Here is a 21258-nt window from a genome sequence, read left to right as displayed (position 1 = left end):
GACTCTTAATGAGAATTGTACAAATGACATGCCATTGGTTAATAATTGCAAGCTACTGTTCATAATAATTCAGCCATAAGATGGCGCTGTTCTGTTGCTGTCTATAGATATTTTATTACAGCTCTGCTCTAAAACAAGCAGCGTGCAGCTCAAGCTCCTTTTGATAAATGCAAATATTCTAAGAAATATTTATAAATCAAGGTATGCCGTGTTCCCTTTAATGACTTGTGAATCTACAGCTTCCAATGGAAATAATCTTATAAAAATGACCTTACATATAATTTTTATTAATATAAAGAATCATTAGTTGTGCTTTGAAATGCAGAAACACCAAAGACGAGAAGTGCAGAATCACTGGGTAGAATTTGCAAGGATAGAAGAATGAAGCAGTGTTTCTAGGCAGATTTTCCTGCATCTTCCCTTCGGAATCCAAGAAGATACAACTTTATGTCTTGGCGTGTTTGAACAGCTGTCAAAAATGAGTTTAGAAGAAAGCAGTTGTGTGCTCCAGGCAAACCGCATTAGGTAGCTGGAATATTTGTTATGATTTGTCTATCTTTTGCAGAGCTTGATCTCCAAAGCTGACAAAGTCTGACCATCTCACCCGGATATATGGAAATTCTCCATAGCAGTGGTTCACATTTTCTTCACTGTGTCTAATACACATTGGCTCAAGGAACAAAGCCACACCTACTTTGTATGAAAAAAAGTAATTGCATTCACTGAGTGGTGTGTATAAATGCAATAGTTTCTTTAAATGGCAGATAAGTCTGCAGATAGTAAAATGATTTTGGCAGAGCTATGCAATTAGGCCTCAGCAGTGACAACAGATTAGAAAGCATTGCTGTAGAATAAAGTTGTTACAGGTAGAATAAGGCTCGATACATAGGCAACAATTTTCACATTTTAAAGTAAACAACGGGATGGATTTATGTCAGTGATTGAAGTGGAAATTTATAGGTGGCGGTGTGGAAAATCTAGGTGTATGGAATGTTATAGTTTTACAGTGAAAGCAGTAGGAGTAGTGGTGGTATGACGTACCACTGTATACCGGGCCACATCCACCAACGAGTTATATACTATCAGATGCATTTTGCTGTACACATAGTTTTATCGTACACTAAAGAGAATATTTACATTAGGTGTTTATTTAAGTTATACCTTAAACATCTGTCTAACAAAGAGGTCTGCAGCTCAAAGAGGAGATTGCACGGTCTCCAACGAATTATACCAAGTACGGGGAACACTGAGAAGGGGAATGTTGAAAATATGTCTTTGGTATTATATGTGACCTACAAACATACACCTATTACTCCATGATTCTGGTTTTATCTAAACTAATATTTTAACACTAATGCAACACCTGTGACAGCACAACACCAAAAGCTTGCAATCTACTGCCCTAAGACCACAGCGCATTATATGAAATGCAGTTTTACCATTGCTTCATGAAAATTGCTTTTTTTCTTGATTTCTTAGCTTTAACTGTACCATGAAATGCATTGAAACACTAAGGTGGTAAATAGGAAGGTAAATGATTTGCAGTTCTCTCATCTTTACCACCACAAACCCGTGTTCCTTGGCCTGGTCCTTCCTACCAATCCTGAAATCACAATCAGCACACTTGATTGGTTATGTCTGTATTGTTATGTTGAACTGTTTTGTTATGCTTAGGTAGTGGGGCTGCACCAAATTCAGTATTCTGCTGCCGATTCGCATAAATGCATTTTCCGCAATAATTGCATTTTACATATCTCTGATTTTCCAGATTATTTTTTTTTGTGTTATTGCTTCTAAAATTTTAAATTACAGATAATATTTTATCGTTTAGGCCCTTACTGCTTGATTGTAATGTGTAAATTGAGTATTATATTTTTTACAGTATTCAGCAAATTATATTGTAGAAAGTTACATATTTGGCTAAACAATAAAATATGGATTTGGTGCATATGTGATAACTGGTATATCAGGGGTGTTCTGGGCTTACATGTAGTGACAATATTGGAAGGTATGGATGCTTAGTGATAGCGGAAGTGCGCTTGTGTATCCGCGTAGCACCTTGACTATTTAGGCTGTCGCTGCTCTCCTCGGAGATGACCGTGCACATGATCATACAGACTGGGCTTTGGGCAGGGGGGCATCTGCCCCACAGGCCAGCCTCAGAGTGGGTTACCTTGAACCTTGACTGGGCCACATGCATTTTTTTTTTCCTTTAAAATGTTCCTTATAGACTGCTGAGTCGAGTCTTGACCCCCCGGACTAAAATTTGCCATCCTTCCGCTTGCTGCACACCCTCCTTCAGTCAATGTATGATGAACTTAGTAGAGTGGAATCTCCTCATGAGCCAGTTGTAAAGGAGGAAATGCATGGGGATCAGTCCAATAACCAGGAGCGTGGCCGATGACTGACTGCATGCAGGAATAAGTTGCAGCTGAAAAGTAATTTTTCTTATTTGTGCAAAATACAAATAAATTAAATCTTTCCCTATCATCATCATCAACATCATTATTTATTTATATAGCGCCACTAATTCCGCAGCGCTGTACAGAGAACTCACTTACATCAGTCCCTGCCCCATTGGAGCTTACAGTCTAAATTCCCTAACATACACACACAGACAGACTAGGGTTAATTTTGATAGCAACCAATTAACCTATTAGTATGTCTTTGGAGTGTGGGAGGAAACCGGAGCACCCGGAGGAAACCCACGCAAACACGGTGAGAACATACAAACTTCACACAGATAAGGCCATGGTCGGGAATCAAACTCATGACCCCAGTGCTGTGAGGCAGAAGTGCTAACCACTAAGCCACCGTGCTGCCCCCTACCACCTCTACCTGTCTCTAACATTCTGCCGCTAGAGGTGAGGTGCTCAACTTATTTTCAAAAATCACCACTGTGTATATACTTGTAGTACATGTAAGGCTGCCTGTTTTGTAAATGATACAATACTTGAACTAATTTTTATAAGCTACTTTCAGGCATTTATTATAGTTGCTGATAGCAGACACCAAAGCCAATGATCCTTGTGCAGACTTTACTGTAAACATTACATATAAGATTTATTAGGATTAACTGCTTAATAATATAATATGCATCACATGTTATAAACACAAATGGCTATGAATAGATTGTAGAAAATAAACATCCGGGGCCTGGTTCATTGAAGGAAAGTAAAGAAAAAAAATAATTAGTAACTTTAGACCTTTGCAAAACCATGTTGCATTACTGGAGTTTAAAATGTTGGGGACAGATTTATATTTTTGGGTAAAGGATTAGAAAAAATAGTGTAGGGGAAAAGAACAGATCATTTCATAATGCAGAAGGCTGCTAGTGAAGATGCAGTGGTTCCCACATGGTTGCCAAAGGCTCCATGTTCTAACAAACACACTGGTTATCTGTAATGCAAGTCTTCATAGACATTATTGATTCATTAAGGAAAGTAAGGCAGAAATGATGAGTAACTTTGCACCTGGGCAAAACCATGTTGCATTGGAGGGGGAGGTAAATTTAAAATGTGGGGACAGATTTATAGTTGGGGTAGAGCATGTCCTAGATCAACTTTAAATTTCAGTGTACAAATAAGCTATCAAGTATTTGTGTGCTACATGAAAAAACAGACAGTATTTAACTTATGTGCAAAATAAAAAACTTTTTTGCACCCCTTGCATTGTCACATGGTTTTGTCCAGGAGAAAACTTGCTCATTTTTTTGCCTTACTTTCCTAAATGAATCAGGCCCCTGATGTTTTAAACAGGTTGAACATAGCGTACTATGATGAACATAAACCTCTTATTGAAAGTAGAGACATATCTAAAAATGAAGAGTGAAGGAAATTGATAAAAGTGGTAAACTTTTCATTTCGTTCTGGGATACGGCAATAGTGTCCCTCGAAGGAGCAGGAACGAAACAATTCCTTGCTATTTCCTGTCCTTCTTAGGACTTGCTGCCCATGCACAGCACTGCTGCATCAGAAGCTGGGGAATGTTGGGTAACTGGCACAGGAGGGCTGGCAAATAGTACGGGGGGGGGCGACTCAGCAACCTATTAGGAACATTTTAAAGGGAAAAAATTGCAGGTGGCCCAGTGACATAGCCCAAGGTAGCCCACTATGGGATCGCCCTGGGGAGCAGATGCCCCCCTACCCAGCCTGCCCCTGGTGACTGGAATCCCTAATCTGATGTTACCTTAGTGGTGCAGGCACTAATAAAAGTGTGAGGATGGTCCAAATCAAACCCCCAGCCCAAAAAAGTTTCAGAAGCAGTGTTACCTGGAATTATTAGCAGTTTTACTTTTTTTAATAGTTGCTGTGACCAGAAGCACTGGCACATCTGACTGATATTAAACACAGACTGTTATATCTTACTTAATCCCACTTCCATTAAGCAATGCACTTAGTTTAATGAGTACTTTCATGTTTCATATTTATTTTGCAATTCCTTTATGCCAAATGCATTAATTTGTAGATGCTGTAATACAAAGAAAGTAGCACTGTATCCCGGCTGCTAAATGAACCATGTGGGTAAATGACTGTATTCTAATAGTTCAAAGTGCTTTATTTTTTGCCACATTATAATTTGTTTGTGAACCTGCATTTATGATAAATATATTTATAGTGGAGCTAAGCTAAAGAAATAAAATCACTTATTTTTTGAAACTCAATGTGTGCATCAGAATTCCATGCAAACTAGAAACCAGTCCGTCCAATCAGCATTATCATTCATCAACATTTTCCATGGTGTCAGTCCCTAGAGAACAGACGGTCAGGCGTGAATACAGTGCACATTGGCTTTTTTGTGGTTTATAAATAAGCATTGTTTGATTTAGCTGCAAAACTTTCACTACAACCAATCAGATAGTTGCTTTCATTGTCGAACCCGATAAATGTTATTTGCTTCAGTGAATTTTGCTCCTAAATGCAATGTTACTAAATGAGCCCTGTTATATCCTAATTTATTTTATGATTTCTGACATGGAAAATCGATATATATATATATATGTATATATATATATATATATATATATATATATATATATATATACATATATATATATATATATGAAATATGTAAATAGATCCAATAATACTTTCTTTAGAGAAAAAACATACAGCATTCAAGGTTCCTTGATAAAGGTCTGGTCAGGATCTGAAACGAAGGTTGGTATGTATATGTATATATATATATATATATATATATATATATATATATATATACATACATACATATATATATATATATATATATATATATATATATATTTCCAGGGTGGGGGGGGGGTGGTTGGCGCACACACCCCCCAGTCAACAAGCTACATTTAATTTAGTACATTCCAGAACAGAGTCATTCTTTGGCCATGTCAGTAAAATACACAACTCGCCAACAGTGAGTAATCTGCTCTGTTTTCCCTGGTGCAGTTGTTTCTACTTCTGTATTCAAATAGAACACTGGCTTAAATGTTTGTTACATATTAAGCTTCACACAACATTACAAGGGTGTGCCGGCATGATCTGTAGTACCGAGAGTCATAGGGGTTTCTTTTTCCATATTCCCTTGTGAACAATCTGATCTAATGTTAACTACGTGGCCCATTGGTGGTGATTTATGCTAATTTGTACCAAAGTTAACTACATTTTTTCATGCCTAATAACACAATTAACTCTTTTAAGAAGCCAAATAGCTATTAGTTGGATCTCTTAGGTGTATATTTACTAAATTGCGGGTTTGAAAAAGTGGAGATGTTGCCTATAGCAACCAGTCAGATTCTAGCTGTAATTTTGTAGAATGCACTAGATAAAAGAAAGCTAGAATCTGATTGGTTGCTATAGGCAATATCTCCACTTTTCCATACCTGCAGTTTAGTAAATCTAGCCCTTAGTCTTAACATAATCAATCAAGACATTGTTAATCATATTTGTGATAATTTTGAACAATTAGGGCCTGATGAAGAGACCCACAGATGATACACTTATTTTCAGGCGAATCTGCTTGTCTGCATGAGAACATTTGTGTGACCACACGCTTTCTAGATTTGGGATGTGTTTGCATGCACCTTCCCTTCTCCTGGCAGAAGGAGCCGTAAGTGGCAGATTTGAGCCACTCTACATTCCCACATATGTGTGTTTTCTGTTTGTGGACATGCACAGTGCATATTTTCGTAATTTACGCAAAACAAACCAGTGTATGTCAAACTCAACACTTGGCCATTTATTGGCTTGAATCTAAAATGCCCTTTTCCTTCATTTATAAGTGCACAACATAAGGGATCCTGGGTAGTCAGCACTTACTGAACTTGCAACACATAGCCATGTTAGCAATTACTTCTGCTCAAACACCTCCCTGCAATATGGGAGCCACTAAAAGCTGTCTGCAGTAAAAATATTTGCCAATAAAAAAATAGATGGTCCAGACAGGTTGCCTTAATGTGGACATGAAATCCCTACATAAAACTGATGGTGTCTCTCAAATAGGACTTTAACCAGATGACTTAGAAAATCCCAGAAAGCCTCATATATAAGAAAGAAAGGAGATATTCAAATAGAGGAATAAGCACAATGTTATGTTTGGGTGCCAGAGCAGAAGAATCATGTATTCAGGCCCGGCGCTCCCATTAGGCAAGGTTAGGCACTTGCCTAGGGCGCCGGGCTCTGGAGGGCGCCACAGAATTCTAAAATACTTTAAAACTGTGCGGCGACCGCTGACCATACCTGTCACGGCTGCCGCACAGCATTCAGATGCACGGGGGGAGGGGGGAAGAGGCTATTTTGTCACCACCCGCCGCCTCTCTGCTTCGTCTCCTCCCCTCCACTTACTAGTGTCAGTGAGTGGAGGGGAGGAGACGGAGCAGAGAGGCGGCGGTGGTGAGACAAGGTAAGGAGAGGAGGGAGGAGGGCGCTTTTTTAAAAATGCCTAGGGCGCCGTGGACCCTAGCACCGGCCCTGCATGTATTAGTTCCAGAGTGCATGCTACCATGACAATACGCACATGATGTCTCAAGTACATTACTTTAACTTTTATCAGCAGCACATCCTACAGCATACTTTAATTGTTTACATGTACAGTATTAACGAGTTTAAGGAAGATCATAAGTTCAACACCCACTCGGCAATAGCATGGATTGCAGAACTAATCATTACTCATTAGCGTTTTCTCATCGATTGGCAATAGTAAATGCCTCCTTCTTGGAGGTTTAGATACATATTTCCGCTGTTTAGTTTTCCTTGTGTTTTAAGGTCTATAATTATCACATAGCAGGTTGAACTTTTGCTTCCTCTGAGTAAGATGAACTAAAACATCTTGCTGTTTGCTGTTGGACAGATCTGTGGAGATCTATCATGCGTAGTTTTAATATTTCAGGATATACAATTAATAATCCCTTTGCCTGTTTTATGTCATCACAATTGTAAGCTGTGCATCCCATTTGCCAAAGGTTAACTGGAAGTCTGAGTCACTTTCACAATATTTTAACCTCCTGCTTAACTCTTGGATTTTAGCCGTATGACTTAAAACTTTTGTCTGCATGTAGCCAATAATTTGTTGGCTTAAAGTTTTACTCTGGAAGCTAGTTGATGGTACTAGAGCTATTCCCATGCTTTGGAATATTTGTGCTAATATGTGTACTAATGCACTAGTCAGAAGGGCGGGTTTTCCTCTTTGCTAAAATGTTCTTTAAACAGTAGTCATTGTGGGGAAAGTTGATCATAAACGTAATTAAATATTCTTAAAAGTAAAGCACATTTGCACCTTTAAACTTCTATAATATTTAGATAATCAAGAATAGAGCGAGAGAGAGAGAGTCCTTAGTGTAGTTTATGTGGTGTTAGCCAAGTACCTATGGAGGTTTGTAGTTTGTATCCTTGATGCAGTTTAGTGCAGTGATCATTGTTTAAAGTGGAGTGAAAAGCTGCTCTCTGTTTTTATGTCCCTGACACTGTGTGTGGTACAGGGGTGGTGCATGGGTAGGTAATGCAGCTCATTGCTTGCCCTTTTCTCTGCCCAGGCTCGCTCTTGGGTGCGGGAGTAAGTGACTAGAGGGTCTCCGAACATCCATGTTTTACATTGCTGTAAAGTGTTGGTGCAGTGCCATAGTTGTCACAGTAAGTTGGATGCCAGACCACCTTATTGAAATATATAATTAAAAAAATAACTCTTTATTTACACTTCTTCTCTAGCACCATACATGGGTTGCAGATAATAAAGATGATATCTTCTCCCTTCTCCTGCACAGTTCTTAGGTGGGTGTCAGCTTCACTTACAGAACATACTTCTCCTTACTCCTCCTGTACAGTACATACAGGGGTGATGATAAAAGGACAGTTACATATAAAGTGGTGCCTCAGTGCACATCCATTCTATCTCAGCAGTGTTTCACTCGTCCCTCTTCTGCGGGGGTAACATCACTCACTTAGCTCTGGCACTGTGTCTGGTGCTCTCTCACCCCTGCTCACCCCTCCTCTGTAAGGGTGACCCCACATGTTTGGGCTCTGACACTAACTTGCTACAGTTCTCTTAGCCCCTTCAGTGTACACAATGCTGCCTCTCTGCTCCCAGCAGGATGTCTCTGGGTTTGCTCACTCAGACGTTGTGTCTCTCTGTCACACAGCCACATTCTGAGGTAATTTCTCCCTAAAATCTGCCCCATGTGACTGATATCCTCTCTGTCATGATGTACTTTAGCCCTCGTGGGAGCAGGTCACAGACCCACTCCCCAGATTGCCGCGGGTTCCCAGGACCTCCTCCCCTCCGTCCCAGGTCCATGGCTGTCAGTATCTCTCCACACAGGTTCTGATCAGCTCATACCAGCCTTATGTTGCTAAGCAACCACTCCTGGGGTAGATTCAATTAGTTACGATGTTCTATAGAACAAAGTGGCCCGCTCATTATTATCATTACTACGGTAACTTCTCTGCGGATTTTTGCTAATGGCTCACAGAGCTGCGAGCAAAAATCAGTGGAGAAATTACTGTAGTAACGGTAACAGTGCCATTACCGTGGTAATAGTACGTGGGTTGCGTTGTTTTAAAGAACAACATGGCTAATTGCATCTACCCCTTGGTGTGTCTCCTCTGGGTCCTAGTGATGGGGCCAGACATGGGAGTTGTGAATAATGACACCAATAGGACTGTCTTTAGAACATTACTAGAAGACAAGCAATGGTGTGCATAACAAAAGAGAGAACTGCGCACTAACCAAAATCTAAAATCTGTGAAGCAGGTAAGTTCAATTGACAAGATGATCCAACCAGCTTTGGATATATAAATTAGAAAACCAGCGCTAAACACAGATCCATAAAATGATGTATTGATGATGGTGATCTCGAGTAATGTAAAAACAATATTTATTTTATAAATGCAAATATGCAAGCAAAAGTACAAAATGCCACAAGCAGGAAATTTGACTATTTAAAGATTCATAGAGCAAATCCAAAGTTGGAAGTCCATTGATATGTATACCAACACAAATAAAAATAAAATAAAAATATAGAAATCAAACCACATGAAAAGACATAATAATAAATGAATACAAAAACAATTGCAGATATACAGTCCAAAAATGCCTCAAACAAAAATCTTGAGGGTCAATTGTAAGTTTCCAAAATAAAAATGCCTGCGCATGACAGGTATAGAGTAAAAAGAGGAAAAAAGGTCTTGAATAGATAACTATATTGATTGACCAAAATGGAAATAGCTGGGCGCACTGTCCGCCACTTTACTTGTGATTAGTTGTAGGGCTGAAGTCCTCTGAGTCCAATACTAATTGGTAGAGTGATTTGGCCGTGGTGGACAATGCATGGGGAAGAGTCTATTCCAATGTAGCGGTGGTGTGCGTTCCACCTTGGAACGCATGCCACTTCCTGTTTCCTGTTTCAAAGTAAGCTGAGGTCCTGACCGGTTTCGTCACATAATTGACTTTAAGGGGTCTGATTCATGTTCGGTCATACGTCCATTTGTGTAGTGTATCTTGCGTAAAAAAGCTCTGCGCATGCTCAGAATGAACCTTAAGTCAATGAACGCAATTGCATGCTATTAATGTCCAAGCGCAAATGACAATTACAACACTTCCAACAGCCTAGATGACACATAGTCCGCCCCTCCCTCCCCCTTTCCGAGGCGAAATGGGGGATGGATTTGGCGTACTAACGTGGGCAATGTACAGTAAGGGTGTGCCAAGGGCATTCTGATGCAGATCCTGCTGATTCATGTACACGTGGTTTCACCCATATCATTTGCACCACTACAGGGCAGGTGTAAGTGCCGACTGACACTGCATAGTCTTTGTTTTAAAAACGACATAGATCCACTTCGATGTAAATGCGATCAGAACAAGGCTCAAATTCCGTGCTTTTTTTTTTTTAAATTCAAACATAATCAGGCACAAAGGGCTTTAAACAAAGAAGTTTTGCAGTGTTTGTACTTGCTGGGCAACATTAGGCTCAGCATTATTATCAATGATTGTTTGTCTTCCACTCTGTGCCTGAAAAGCAAAGCAAAAACTCACTGCTCTCAAAGAAATGATAGTTTATTGGAACGGAATGGACTAAACATGGATGTTATTATTCATCACTGACAGGATGTTGCCAAATATCTAACACAGTCCATCATTTCTTTGACAATCTTGTTAAAAATAGACAATAAGATATTCCTTCTGGGAGATGGATGGGCACACAGGGATACTGGGAGCTGGCAGCAGGAGGGTGTGTGGCAGTGATCAGCTTCATTCGTAATTTCTCTCTTCATCCAAAGTTATTTCATTTTTTCTAAGAACATTTTTAATGACTCTTCAAAGCAAACAATGAAAAAAAAAAAGATAGTATTTTAGTTTATAATGTGTATTATTCTGATTATGTCTTTTGGTGCTTTTGTATTGAAAATGAAAGGTTTGAACTAAAGTGGACAATTACAGCAAAACAATCTGATTGGATAGGGGGTTCATTTTTGCAACTCCCGAATAGTAACAGGTGAGATTCTGGATCTATGTAAATAAATATAGAGAACCCATTTTGAAGGCATGAACTGGTCCCAAGTATGTAAAGCCAAAAGGCTTGTCCGGATGAGCAGATGCTCTCATTGCGTTTCAAATGAGAATAAACCAATAATGTAATAGGAAAGGTGTGAGATATACTGCCCTCCATGGTGGGCCGCAGGTGCTGTGCATACAGACATGAACACCAGGGGCCTGATTCATTAAGGATCTTAACTTAAGAAACTTCTTATTCAAGTCTCTTGGACAAAACCATGTTACAATGCAAGGGGTGCAAATTAGTATTCTGTTTTGCACATAAGTTAAATACTGACTGTTTTTTCATGTAGCACACAAATATTAACTTTAAATGTCAGTGTACAAATAAGCTATCAAGTATTTGTGTGCTACATGAAAAAACAGTCAGTATTTAACTTATGTGCAAAACAGAAAACTAATTTGCACCCCTTGCATTGTCACATGGTTTTGTCCAGGAGTCTTAAATAAGAAGTTTCTTAAGTTAAGATCCTTAATGAATCAGGCCCCAGAACATGATGTCTGCATAATGATTTTCTCTTGTTTTGTGTTCTATCTGGATGACCTTTTAATGCTGCTTTCTGTACTTACTTTAATTTGAAATTAATTCCATTTTATTGTAAGACCTTTTCTATCTGTCCATCAATAGTATCCGTACCTGCTGACAATGTTTCCACTAAGTGCCTGTGCACATAGGCGTTTTTTTTCCTGTCTCTCATCCTTTTTTGTTCTTAAAAAACATTCCAAAAAAGCAGATAATGTTATACTATAATGAAAGTAATAACAATGGTGAGTGTATGTGGGCAGATCTAAAGAACGCATAATATGCATTTTTAGTTTGCTTAGATGCAGAAAAAGCAAGTAGCAGTTAAAAAGGGTTTTTAAAAAAAAAAAAAAAAAAAAAATGGAGGAAAATGAAATCAAATACATGTAAAAATCCATTATAATAAAATAAAACAGTACTTTGTGAACAAAAAGTATAAGAAATGGATCTGAAAAAACACACTTTATAACATGCATTTTGTGATGGTAAAGAAATACCCGTGAGCACATATCCTTGGCTTTTCAACTAAATATGGATATAGATAAAAGCTAAGTCTATTGAGATCTCCTCCATGAAGGGCTTCATGAGGAATTCTCAGTTCAGCACAACCCTGCTTAGAGGTAGATTTACTAAGAATCATGTTTGATGGCGGTTTTAAACTGCTCCAATCCAATGCGTTTACATTTAGACTGGGATGTTAAATGACTGGCGATGTGTGGCGGATTTAAAGCAGATAAATCGCTGGTGGTTTGGTCAAAACCGCCAGAAAAGACAGGTTTTTTATACCGGCTTCTGATTGACTTGATAGCACAAACATACTAGTTGAGCTGTATTGGCATTCAAAACACAAGAGAAGCATCATTGACTAATACATTATGGGTCAATCATTAATTATTAATTAATTTTTCAATTAACGTAAGAAGGCAAATTTTATTTTGCTTTATATTTAGGGGGCGATATTATTGTATTATTATATTATGGGGGCACTATGTAGTACCACATGTGTGCATCATAAATAATTATAGCCCCTATTAGCAATCAAATAGTATTGCCCAGTTAATATAATTATATATTCATATTTCCCCATAATGTCATACAATATGTTAAATTAAGCAGCCGGTTTGTCAAACAGCAGCTTAGTAAATCTGTCTATTTGTATTTTGAGCATGTTAAAAATCGGGATGGTAATTTGTAAAGTGGTGGTTTGTTAATCTGTGGTTTTCAGCCTTTTAACTGGCGATTTGGCCTTTAGTAAATCTGACCCTTAATGTAATATTTCTAACAATTTCAGTTTTTAATGCTGTGATTTCCAGATCGCTCAGCTTAGAGGGAACATTGGGTCTCGGGTGGAACATAATGATGGATATTGTTATGTGAAGCCAGTGATACCAAGCACACGTTCCGTGTACACACACTCAGAACAGGGTATCAGCTTTAAACAAATATCTGTTATCCTCTTACTGCCAGAGGACACTTGGGCATACTGACAAATCTATGCGAATGACGGGCCAGTCATTTCTATGGCAGCAGCCCAAACAATGTAAGAGTGTATCTCTTTCTCCAGCCATTAGAACAGTGTGGTGCCTAATTGCTTGCCATAACTTGTATCAGTTTGTGCTAGCTAAACATATCCAGAGAATCTGGAAGAATTGGTGGATAAACAATAGCAACATTCTTCTTTTTTATCTGGATACTGTGTTGCTTCTTACCATTCATTGTAGTGTGACTGCTTTCATATAAACCACAAAATGCAGAGTTATATTCATGTACGCTTAGTAATGTTAAATCAGGACACCAAATAACTTTGAGTCATTTTGACATCAGTATTAGTAGACATCCGTTCTGTCTACGCTTTGTCATGACTGAAAGGAAGTTAGAAAATATTGCTTTTATCTCCAAAATGTATGAGCAATGTCCGGAACACTCCATGCTCTTTTACTTAATCCCCTTACTGCCGTGGGGACTGCATTACTGGGCAAGAATGTCCATGCGACCTGTCCTATTACCTCCCCTCAAATCCTACAGTTGATCCTTATTTCCTGAGATCTTAGATTTCTTTGAAATAATTGCTATCAATCATAACCTCTTAGGTATTCTTGTTGTGACGTCTGGAAAAAAAGTTATGGGGTTTTTAATAATACTATCGTTAATCACTTCAGTTCTCATTGAACTCTCTAACCACCCCTTTAAATCACCAAGGGGCCGAGTGTAGAACTCTAGGTGAGACTGCCATTGTTGTACAGACACAAGCACACTATTGCCTAAAGGATTATGTCTTTACTATTTTATTGTTACTATTATTTATTATTATTATTATTATTATATATTTATATATACATTTTCTCCTTGTTATATGTCCAAATTGGTGTTAAAATCTGCTTCTTTAGTGCAGAGAAAAAGATATGTGTTGCTTAGGTAATCAATAGCTATTTTTAATGTAAATATGTTAATATGTTATTATTATTATTATTAATTTTTATTTATAGGGCGTCACTAGGTGTCCGTAGCGCCGTACAGGGACAAACGAAATTACAATACGAGGAGAGACAGCATAGTACAGTAAATAATAAGCACAGTAACTCCGTGAACTCAAAGGACAGCTAGGGGCAGGGGAGGGGAGAGGGGAAGGTCTGCATACGACGGAGCCCAAGAGGGAGGGCACGAATGACAGGGAGACCCCCAAGGGGGAGAGGAGGGAGAGAGATGGGACGGGGGGGAAGAGGGTCCTCGAGGAGGAGGGCAAGGTAGCTGGAGAGCAGAGTTAACAGTGGTGAAGACAGGAGGAGAGGTGACCCTGCTCAAAGGAGCGTACAATCTAAGGGGTGGGTAGACAGACAGAGAGACACGGGGGAGAGAGGGAGGAACGGAGGATAGGGGAAGGGGAATGAAGGGGAAGAGGCAGAAGAAAAGGTAGGAAATTAAGTGGGAGACTGGAAGGCTTTAAGAATAAGGTGGGTTTTTAAAGCCCGTTTGAAACTGGACAGATTAGGGGAAGTTCTGATGGAGAGAGGGAGCTTGTTCCAGTGGAGGGGGGCAGCACGGGTGAAGTCTTGGATACGCGCATGGGAGGAGGTGATCAGGGGGGAAGAGAGCCGACGGTCATTGGCAGATCGGAGAGGGCGGGATGGAGCATGAATAGAGAGGAGGGTGGAGATGTAGGGTGCAGTGGAGTTGGCGAGGGCCTTGTAAGTAAGAGTGAGGAGCTTTAAGAGGATTCTGAAGGGGAAGGGGAGCCAGTGAAGGGATTGGTAGAGGGGGAAGACAGACGAGGAGCGGCGAGAGAGGAAGATGATCCTAGCGGCTGCGTTAAGAACATATCGAAGGGGAGCAAGATGAGATTGGGGGAGGCCAGTGAGGAGGAAGTTACAGTAGTCCAAGTGGGAGATGATCAGAGAGTGAATAAGACATTTGGTGGCATCTTGGGAGAGGAAGGGCCGGATGCGAGCGATGTTACGCAGCTGGAAGCGGCAGGATTTAGCAAGAGAGAGAATGTGGGGGCCAAAGGAGAAAGAGGAGTCGAGGATGACACCGAGGCAGCGAAGTTGGGGGACAGGGGAGATAGAGGTGTTTTCGACAGTGATAGAGAGGTCAGAAGGGGGCGAGGTGTGAGGGGGAGGAAAGACTATGAGTTCAGTTTTGGCGAGGTTAAGTTTGAGGAATCGAGAGGACATCCAGGAGGAGATGGCAGAGAGGCAGGCAGACACCCTAGAGAGGAGGGAGGGAGAGAGATCAGGAGAGGAAAGGTATAGTTGAGTGTCGTCGGCGTAGAGGTGGTAGTTGAGGCCGTAGGAGCTGATGAGTTCACCCAGGGAAGAGGTGTATAAAGAGAAGAGTAAGGGTCCAGAACAGAGCCCTGAGGGACCCCGACTGGAAGGGTGGACGGGGGGAGAGAGACCCAGAGGTGGTGACAGAGAAGGAACGGTCAGCAAGGTAAGAGGTGAACCAGGACAAGACTGAGCCGGAGAGGGCAAAGGACTGGAGGGTGTGGAGGAGGAGGGGGTGGTCGACGGTGTCAAAGGCTGCAGAGAGATCGAGGAGGATGAGAAGGGAGAAGTGGCCCCTGGCTTTAGCAGAGAGGAGATCATTGGTGACTTTAGCCAGGGCAGTTTCAGTGGAGTGAAGGGAGCGGAAACCAGACTGGAGAGGATCGAGGAGGGAATGATCAGAAAGGTAGGAGGAGAGACGGCTGCAGACGAGCCTTTCGAGAATTTTGGAGGCAAAGGGGAGGAGAGATATGGGGCGATAGTTGGAGAGAGAAGTGGGGTCCAGATTAGGTTTCTTAAAAATGGGGGATACGAGAGCATGTTTGAATGAGGAGGGGAAGATGCCGGTGGAGATGGAAAGATTAAAGAGGTGGGCGGGGTGGGAGCAGGTGGTCACCGAAAGGTAGCGAAGAAGGTGGGGGTGGATGGGATCCAGGGGACAGGTAGAGGGGGGAGAGGATGAGATGAGAGAGTGGACTTCCTCGCCCGTGATGGGGTGGAAGGAGTAGAGGGGAAGGTGGTTAGGGGGGAGGGGGGAATAGAGGGGGGTGGACGAGAGAGAGGAGGAGGAGATTTCAAGTCGGATGGCCTCAATTTTAGAGGAGAAAAAGGAGGCAAAGTCAGAGGCAGTCAGGGAGGAGGGGGTGGGAGGAGGGGGTGGGGCCAGGAGAGTGCTGAAGGTGGCGAAGAGGCGGCGGGGGTTAGAGGATTGGGACGAGATGAGGGATTTAAAGAAAGATTGTTTAGTGAGTGAGAGGGCAGAGCTGTAGGATGAAAGGATGAATTTAAAGTGGAGTAAGTCAGCCAGGGAGCGGGATTTTCTCCAATGGCGTTCAGCGGTACGGGAGCATTTTTGGAGGAAGCGGGTAAATTTAGAGTGCCAGGGTTGGGGTTTGGAGCAGTGAGGGTGGACGGAGTGGGCAGGGGCGACCGCATCCAGAGCAGAGGTGAGGGTGAGATTGTAGAGGGAGACCGCCTGGTTGGGGCAGGCCAGGGAGGAAAGGGGAGAAAGGAGGGTATTGAGAGAGGAGGACAGAGTGGCCGCGTTAAGAGCGTCAAGGTTGCGTATGGACAGAGTAGGTTTGGGCAGGGGGAGGGGAGCAGGAGAAGAGGAGAGAGAGAAGGAGAGGGGATGGTGATCGGATAGAGGAAAGGGAGAGATGGAGAAGTCAGACAGACTACATAGGTAGGAGAAGACAAGATCAAGGGAGTGACCAAGGCAGTGGGTAGGGGAGGAGGTCCATTGGGTAAGGCCAAGGGAGGAAGAGAGGGTGAGAAGTTTGCTGGAAGCACGAAAAGTACAGGTGGAGGATAGGAGGAAGCCCACCCCTCCGCCTGGTCGGGCACCAGATCTGGCAGAGTGGGTGAAGGAGAGGCCACCATAGGAGAGGGCGGCGGGGGAGGCGGTGTCAGAATCGGAGAGCCAGGTTTCAGTAATGGCGAGAAGGTTAAGGGAGTTGGATAAGAAGAGGTCGTGGGTGGCAGTCAGTTTGTTGCGGAATGATCTAGCGTTCCAGAGGGCACATGAGAAAGGGGGAGAGGGGGGAGATGGGGATGAGGTTAGCAAGATGGGCAGTGCGCGGGGGAGGGCGGGGAGGAGCGGGAGAGGTAGGGCGGGGAAGGAGTATGGGTATGGAATGAGAGCGGGGAGGCATAGTCGGGAGAGAGAGGCGGGTTTACAAAAGATAGGACTGAGAAGGACAATGAAATGGAGCAAGAACAAAAGGCAGTGCCAAAAGGCAAAAGCAATGTAAAGTGCCATAGAGATTAAATAAAGAGAAGATAATTTAAAATGCAAATAAAATAAGGATGTTGCATCCAGTACACATAATTATGACAAGATAATTAACACCAGTCCATGCTTCAGAGTTGAAAGCTGTTCCTATACAAAAGATATTATCCTGCATACAAAGGTGGGGAATTCAATGGTAGTAAACCTGCGTGAGGAGCCTCCAGCACGGCCGCGAAACACCTTGCGCAGATTATTTTTTTTACAGAAATGACGTTCATTTCTGCTCGCGCCTCATACACCTGCAAGCAAAAATGAACGTTACTTTTTATTGTAGTAACGGTAACAATGTGCGGTTGTGATGTTCTGTGGAACAACACGGCCAATTAAATCTGCCCCAAAAAAACGACATTTGCACAATCTCTTATCAGAGTTGTATATGACACCCACTAGGTCTTATTTGCTAACATTGCATTTATGTGCATATTTTAAACTAGACCATAGCAACACATTAGACACTTGCTTCAATTGTTGCACCTAACAGATAAAAAGAGCATTGCTGATTGGTTGCTGTGGTTCAGTGAAAATTATGCATACAAATGCCATGTTAGTAATTAGGCATTGTCACGGGCACTAGGAGTCTTTACCCAGGGATCACCAGGTGATAGGCTTACCAGAGCAGTATAGATGGTAATATGGTACTCTGGTAGCAGGGTGATCACGGAACAGGAAATAGTAGATGATAGAGATGCTCAGGAAAGTCTATGACTAGCAGCACTGGTAATATGGATGTAGTAATACACGAGGAACTGTATGGACAAAGGACACGTGAGGGTAGTCAGTGGTCTGCGGTAGCAAGTTGTACCACTGCTATAGTGAGGAGGAATGTCCAACAGAAACGAGGAGGTGATGAAAGTCAGCGGTCTGCGGATAGCAAGTTGTACCACTGAATATATATGTGAGGAGGAGCACGGGGAGAGACTGCAATACAGGGGATACACGGGCACCTTAAACTTGATCCACAATAACATGCACAATATATTAATGACTGAACAGCACTGCAATAATAGAAAGTCACTTGAGGTAATCCGGCACAAGATAACACAGTCAATGATGGCAATAGTCTCAGCGGATAGTAAACTCCAGAGGAGAACAGACTCAGTCCAGCAAGATATGCAATACACCAGCACAGTCAATGAGAAGTATGCATACCGTGGTTCAGAAGCAGGCTGTCAGACAGGAGTGCAGAGATACCTGAACGGCTGGAGGCCGGCAGGATGCGAAGTCCCTGGAGGGGTGAAGCGATAATCAAGTAGGTGCAGCGCACAGGTAGGTAGACCAGCAGGGGAACAAATACTCAGGAAGCAGTAGTATGTAGGACTGGACTCCTGGAGGACCCTGAAGAGTAGCGATGATCTAGATGAGATGAAAACAGTGAGGCGCAGATCCGATGCAGACTGGCGAGTAGAGACCAGCGGGAACACGAAGAAGCACGGAGAGCGGGTCAGCTGTTGTAGGACGAATAGAACTGAGAAGTAGCAGCAGCAGGACTCTGCAGATACACGGAGGTAGCGGATAGCAACCAGCAGGTGCAGCAACGATGAAACACGGGAGAGCAGAGCTGAGCTGGAACTGTTGAGCACGGAGAGTAGCGGATAGGAATCAGTTGTAGCAGTCTCGAGGAAACACGGGAGAGATGAGATGAGCTGAAGACTGAAGCGCACGGAGGCAGCGGATAGGAATCAGCCAAACAGTCACAATGAAACACAGGCGAGTTGAAGTAGATTGAAGACTGTAGTGCACGGAGGCAGCGGATAGGAATCAGCTAACAGTCATGATGGCACACAGGTGAGTTGAAGTAGATTGAAGACTGTAGTGCACGGAGGCAGCGGATAGGAATCAGCTAACAGTCACGATGATACATAGCAGAGTTGAAGTGGCTTAAAGACTGTAGTGCACGGAGGCAGCGGATAGGAATCTGCTAACAGTCACGATGATACACAGCAGAGTTGAAGTGGCTTTAAAGACTGTAGTGCACGGAGGCAGCGGATAGGAATCAGCTAACAGTCACGATGATACACAGGAGGGTTGAAGTGGTTAGGAAACCACAGGAGTAGAAGTGGTATGGAAACCACAGGGGTAGAAGTGGTCTGGAAACCACAGGGGTAGAAGTGGTTTGGAAACCACAGGAATCAGCAGCGCTGAATACACGAGGAAACAAAGGAACACCTTCAGAGGCTCATGGGGAATGAGACTCCAAGATCAGGCAACGTGGTATTGACCACAGGTGCTTAATATAGGGAGTGTTGCCTGATCTGCCAATTAAGTTAAAGGAACAGGTACTGAAGGGTTTGAAAGGGCTGCGCATGCGCAGACCCTCAGGATGGAGGACGACCACGGTTCCTAAATATACGGGAAGAAGCACTCACAGTCCGGTGAGTGACAGGCATACTGTATTTCTGTAGGTTTTCTCACCATCATTAATCTTTGTTTAAGTTTCTTAAGTAATGGGGGTACAAAAACAGGGACAGGGGGCACATAAGCAGGACAGACTCAATCACATAAGCATGTTCATTCAATTACAAGTAAATACTACATTGACATATATAGTAGAATTATCAGCATTGGTTGGAACCGAGTTTGTAGTCTGACTCATTGCAAAGAATTGGGTAAGACACCTAATAACCCATTTACTATTATTGGGACTTTTGATTGTTTATTTAGAGTGCATTTCCATTGATGTTAAAGATTTATTTCCAAAGCTGTTGAATGAGAGGACAACTCCAGAATAATATGCACCATACCTCCTACTTCTTGCAGTTATCCCAGCGAAATATAGACAGACTTCACCATATTTTGTGAAGTCAGGCTAATGATCAATAAAGTTAATTTATTAGCTTGATTGGAATATTAGAATGATTTAGACAACTAGAGCCATGATTGCAGGTCATAAAAATATAACACCAGTTTTAAATCTGTTTTCCAATGCAGCTGTATTGTAGATTTCTGGGTTGTTCTAGGAGATATAATAAACTTGTACCAAAAGGAGAACCCACCCCCCACTCCCCTCTCTCTTTGTCAATTTTGCTTGCTGAGTGTTGCCCCCTATCTAAAGTCTAATTTGTAAGTATTTAAAGAAATATTGGAAGGGGACCTAATATTGTGATGAAGTTGTGGAAAGAGCAGAAAATTCCAGTAAATGTTAGTTTAATTTTTTTATATATCAGTACAGATACAAGAAACTGTTAAAATAGTAAAACGTTAATAGTGTTGCTGGTTTAGAGGCCAGTTGGGCAGTAGTATATTGAAGTGGTGGAAACCCCTTTCCAGTGTAAGAGTTCTTGTTATTTTGTGTACTACTAGTGCAAACACACACATATGGTAAAATGTGACAAATGCTGGTGTTACTAGAGAAGTTTACTTTGTCTGAGAGAGAGTTTAGAATGTGAGGGTCATGTATTCCGGCGTCAGGCAGTAGCTCAGACCCACACACTGGCTGTCACAATGTGTGATTACAGAGTCAAAACATTGAAGAAATCATTCCACACGCTTTCAAAGTATTCATAATGAACGGCAACCTCATCTCTTCCAGTGCTCAGGAACAGACACCAATTGCTTTCAGAGTTGAGAATTAATTAGGTTTTTCCATCTGGGAGATATTTTGATAGGGGGTGATCTCTGGCGTTTTAGAAGATGAACATCCAGTTTTATCTTAAAAAACAACTTTCCTCCTGTAGAGCACTTGATTAAAAGGATTAGAAATGGGGCCTCTTCAGAGATACATTATACTTGGTGATGGATGGTGTGTTGACAAGCAGTGATAAACTATCCACTGACATTGTAATAGTAATACTGTAGTCTATCAGCATATGGTTGTCTTTATCTGGCGTCTGTCTGCATCTATGAACGTGTGTACAATATGACCATGAGATCTGTTCCGACTTGTGCTCCCATACAGATAACAACAACGTCCCACCAAGTACAGTGTAGAATTAATTATCCTTTTT

The 21258-nt window shown here is 41.8% G+C and overlaps 1 protein-coding gene across 1 annotated transcript in view; it reads left to right on the top strand.

Annotated features, from left to right (window-relative positions):
- The window catches only part of ADAMTSL3 (ADAMTS like 3), a 364939-nt gene that overhangs the window by 39760 nt on the left and 303921 nt on the right, over window positions 1-21258 (top strand). The window lies entirely within an intron of this gene.

Source organism: Mixophyes fleayi, chromosome 4, assembly GCF_038048845.1.
Source record: "Mixophyes fleayi isolate aMixFle1 chromosome 4, aMixFle1.hap1, whole genome shotgun sequence".
NCBI lineage: Eukaryota > Metazoa > Chordata > Amphibia > Anura > Limnodynastidae > Mixophyes > Mixophyes fleayi.
The sequence above is the reverse complement of the archived record's forward strand: the minus strand, read 5'-3'. Positions and strand labels throughout refer to the sequence as shown.